Source organism: Callospermophilus lateralis, unplaced genomic scaffold, assembly GCF_048772815.1.
Source record: "Callospermophilus lateralis isolate mCalLat2 unplaced genomic scaffold, mCalLat2.hap1 Scaffold_1348, whole genome shotgun sequence".
Lineage (NCBI taxonomy): Eukaryota > Metazoa > Chordata > Mammalia > Rodentia > Sciuridae > Callospermophilus > Callospermophilus lateralis.
The window spans coordinates 116,476-121,107 of NW_027512510.1; the positions used below are offsets into that span (position 1 = coordinate 116,476).

Here is a 4,632-nt window from a genome sequence, read left to right on the forward strand (position 1 = left end):
TATGCCAAATGTGTCATTCAACATCAGTGTCACTGCTGAGGTATCAAGAGTGTCAGATAAATCTTCAGATACCTTATACTCTGTGCAGTGAAAGTAATTTCACTGGGGATAAAACTGCCATTGGGCTCAATTACCTCCATGCAGTCTAATTCTGGAAGGTAGGCAGGCACTCTTTTAAGCTTCAAAAGGCTTCATCACCAGAATGATTTCCCTGGACATGGAATATGTTTCTCTTCAGCATTAAATGCAGTTTAAAACCAAACAATCTTTGGGAAAGATTTTAGCAGGCACTTTAGCTCTCTCAGTTAGTGGGTTTCTTAAAAGCATGAATAGCAATGAGGAAGCATAGTCATTGCACTGTATTACTATCCAGATTTTTAAAACAACCTACAGAGAAGGAGTGATATTTTATCAATGGATTGTGAAATGAGTCATTTATATAAGGTCAACAAAGGTTTACAGTGAGCATAGACAGATATTCAAAATCCACTAGGACTTGCTCATGTTTACCATTCATTTCCCCATGAATTTTGTGTGTTCCTTATAATCTATTTGCATTGAGCTTTCCATTCATACAAAGTACTTTATAATGAAAGAGTTACTTAAAATCATTTAAATTTGTTTTTAGCTCACAGGCAAATGGTAACTTGTTAAAAAAATACAGCAATGTTATTACACCATAAGCACAATACAATGTGAATTTCATTTTTTAAAGAATAATAAGTACTCTTCTGATAAAACAGTTGAATTTTGATAGACCAAAGAATGCATTCTGCTGTAGGGAACACCGAAAATCAGATTATTTAATCAATATCTACCAACTTATTTTTATTATCTTGCTCAAATAATTCAAACATAATGTTTTAATTTTAAGAAAGTAAATTTTTAAAAAACTCTGTTTGCCAATGCAACTGTTTGTACATTGAAATTTTATGTTACTACTTTGCTACATTAAAGTATTTAAGAAGTAAAAAAAAAGCATGAATGGACATTTAGTTATGCCTCGATGTTTCAATTAATTTCTAACTAAATATTTCAAAATACTGAATTTTGAATGTTCTGCATAATATATTGAAGTTTGGTCACCTTTACAAAGAAAATTTTATTTTCTAGAATATGCACAATTTCAAATTGTGTTCAATCTCTGTACAATTAGCAATCTGTGTTTTGTTCTTTGGAACTGCTTAAGTTGTAATAAATACCTTTTACACTGAGTGATCTCTTAGTCAATAAGGAAATTCTTAAATATGTAATATGATATTTTTATTTTTTTCTAGGGAGAAATTTTAACAGAGAATTAGAAGCTGCTTTTGCTAAAACACTGACCCTCCAATTAGGCCTGCAGATGCCCAATGGGTAACTCAAAGCAGGATGAAAAGCTTGACATCTCTGCCATCATTTTGTCTCTGCCTTTTATCAGCTTAGACTCTGGATCAGGTCCCTGCTCAGCTCTGTACACAGGGACGCGAATCACTGAAGGATATCTGTGAAAAAATGGGAAACACAAGTTCGACTAGCCCTGAATTTACCTAACCTATCTCATAACACACCAGAATGTTCTGGTTTTCAACCTCATGAGGCCAACACTTGCCCAGTGTTACTGTCTCAAGAAGATGTCCACACTGACCTGTGGATGTAGGTCCGCTTCTCACCTACAGGTGCTAGGTGTGCTGCTGCAGGCTCAGAGCAGACTTCCATTGCATCCCCTTCATCCCTGAGGGCTGCAGTTGAAAGGTCAGCATCAGACCCCCGAATGGCTGGGTTGCAGAAGACAGAGTGTCAGCAACGGCTCAGCATAACTCCCACAGCCCTGGCTTTCCCCAGAAATAAACTTTCAAGCAAAGGACTCTTTTTTTCTTGCAAAGATATTCTTACTCTGTTGGCATAGCCTAATTTTACAGTGCAATTTCCAGGCTATCAAAAAAAAAAAGGGGTGAATGCTTATGGCAAGGTCACAGTTCACATAATATGCCCTGTATTTTATATATTTAAATATGATCATACTCTGTCTTTCAAATATACTGTTTTTATGGTGCCACATGGTATAAGCCTACCAAGGGAGAGGATGCTCATGGCTTTGGATGAACTCCATAGGCCCCTGCTGGCAGCTTCCTAACTCTGAAAACTAGGGCATGTGGGATTCAGCCCAGGTGCAAGTATGGGAAAGGAGTGCCTGCCATTCCTACATCCCTGTTTCGCTACTCCTGGCCAGGAACTCCTCTGCGATTTCCCTTTGCGGGGAGACTACCCTATTTGTGTAACACCTTTGAGTACTGATCCCCATGGTCAGAATGTCAGCTACCTGCAGGTATATACAAACAAAAAAAGCCTCCACCCATTCAAGCTGCTCTCACATCTCCTAAGACCAGGGGCCGCCAACAACCCTACTCCTCACGTACCCTCTGCTTGTCTTGGGCTTATCAAACTGGAAATCCGCGGGGTACAGGTGGAACCTCACCATGTGATCCTTCTGGTCTTGGCTGGTCTTAAACTTCTCTGGGCAACCTTCAATCAAGCACTGGTACTGCAAAAGATAGGGTGTCACCTCCCTGATCCAAGTCCCTAGCACAACGTGTGCCCAGCCTGATTAATTACCCACCATGTCCTGCCTCTCCGCCAGGATCTGGAAGAGGGAGTCATGCCACTCCAGAATGTGGGCATCCAGCAGGTGTCCGGAGGGGAAGGCGGGGCTGCAGAGGGAGCAGGCATTCCCGTGTAGCATGTTGTAATGGTGCTGGTAGTCCTCCAGGGCAGCGAACACCTGGCAGCAGCTGGGGACCTGACAGGTGAACTCAGGCACCCTGGGAAAGGAGGCTAATCTCAACGGAGGAGGCACACTTTGCTGAAGCAGAAACCCCAGTGTGACTTTTCATCCAGAGTAAGAGGCCCAATAAAGCTCCTGAGGTTCTTTTGGAACTGGGAACTGAACTCAGGGGTGCTCTACCACTGAGATACATACAACCCTAGCCCTTTTCATTTTTATAGTGAGACAGGGTCTTGCTACAGGACCCAGGCTGGCCTTGAACGCTGGGATTCGAGGAGTGCGCCACCGCGCCACACTCCAAGCCTTACTTATTAAAAAATGAAATTTCCCTAACAGGCCACAGGCGGAGTAGACGTGCCAACGCTTGCACCGGAGGGTCTCTGTGGAGGGATCTGAGCCCTCAGCTGCATGAGGCGGTGCGGGGGAACGGGCGCGGGCGGTGTCGCTCACCTGGATCTCTCCGGCTCCTCGGCCATCTGCGTGAGCACATCCTGCAGGTAGAGATGCCTCTGCACGTCCCGGTCCTACAGGAGACAAGCGCCGAGGTTAAGGCCGGGGCCCGCCCCAGCGTCAGGCCCCGCCCCTGCGCCCCTGCGCCCCTGCACCTCGAAGAGCTCGTGCTCCCGCGGGAGGCGCACTGGACGTGCCACAAAGCGGAAGGGCGCCGCCTGGGCCGCGGGGTCCCTCTCCACTGGCAGGTGCTGGCCGCCCCGGGAGTGCGGGCCAGGCGGGCGCGCGGCGCGACGGGCAGCAGCATCACCCTTCGCGGCGGCGCCGCAGCCCGTCGAGCCGGACGTGACGTAGCTGCGCTTCCTGTGGCGGCCCGCCAGCGCGGCGGCTACGGTGGCGGCGGAGGTGAGTCGGCGCTTAGCTGGTTCGTGCAGCTTCTGCCCCTGCCCCTACCTCTGCCCCTGCCCCTCAGGCCGCATTCTCCGCCCGCCTGCACCGGCAGGATGCGGCCGCCTCTCCCCGGCCCCGGAACGGCCCTGCAGCTGGGCCAGTGGACGGGGAAGTTGGCGGTCCACTGTGACCTGCCTCCCCTGGCCGCACTACGGGGGCTTCCCGAACTCTGCCCGGCGGCCCTGCCTGTGTCCTGCGGGCTCTGCCTCTCCCGGCTCCTCCACCGTTCACCACAGGTAACGGGGGGGGGGGGGGGGGGGGGGGGGGGGGGGGGGAGGTCCCAGGCGGTGCTGCCACCCGAGCCCACCGCCTCGCAGGGGGACGAAAGTCGGAGGACAACCTTACCTAGTGGGCGGCGTGGAGGCCTTCACTCTCCCAGCGCCGCGGTTTCTCCTTTTTTGGCGCTGGGGCTTGAACCCACCAGCGCTGTACCACCTGCTCCATCCCCAACCCCGTTGATTTTGAGCCAGGGCTTGAGCTTACGGTCCTCGTGCCTCAACCTCCTGAGTCTCTGAGATTGCAGGTGTAGGTCACCCCACTTTGTGGAATGGTTCATCTTTGAGCACGGCTTCTGTGTACCTGTGTGCAGTGCCAAGGAAGAGAGGCCCTGTTCCATTACTGTGGTTACATGAGCGCCTCTTGATTGGAAAGTAAGTTGCTGGGGACTTGGGCGCAGCTTCAGGCCTCCTCCTCTCACCCTCATTCTTGGAGACACTTACCTTGTCCAGGGCTGGAGGTTCATTTAACAAGCTTTCCATTACCCTGAGGTTAGAGTTCCAGTTGATGAACCCTACAAAATTAGCATGCTGTGGGAGTGTGTGCTGGATCTCCTGTTCTTGAAGTCTAACTCAACAGCTGCTTCTGTCTGAGCTGTTGGTGCAGTACTTTTTAACCTTTTGGGTCACAGAACCTTTAAAAATTTGTTGCAAGACCATTTCCTCACAAAATTCACAGACAAATGATTATGA

The 4,632-nt window shown here is 49.0% G+C and overlaps 1 pseudogene; it reads right to left on the reverse strand.

Annotated features, from left to right (window-relative positions):
* Positions 1-1,333: 1,333 nt before the first annotated feature.
* LOC143640202 (zinc finger protein 511-like) lies at positions 1,334-3,521 on the reverse strand (annotated as a pseudogene).
* Between the last annotated feature and the right edge of the window lie 1,111 nt (positions 3,522-4,632).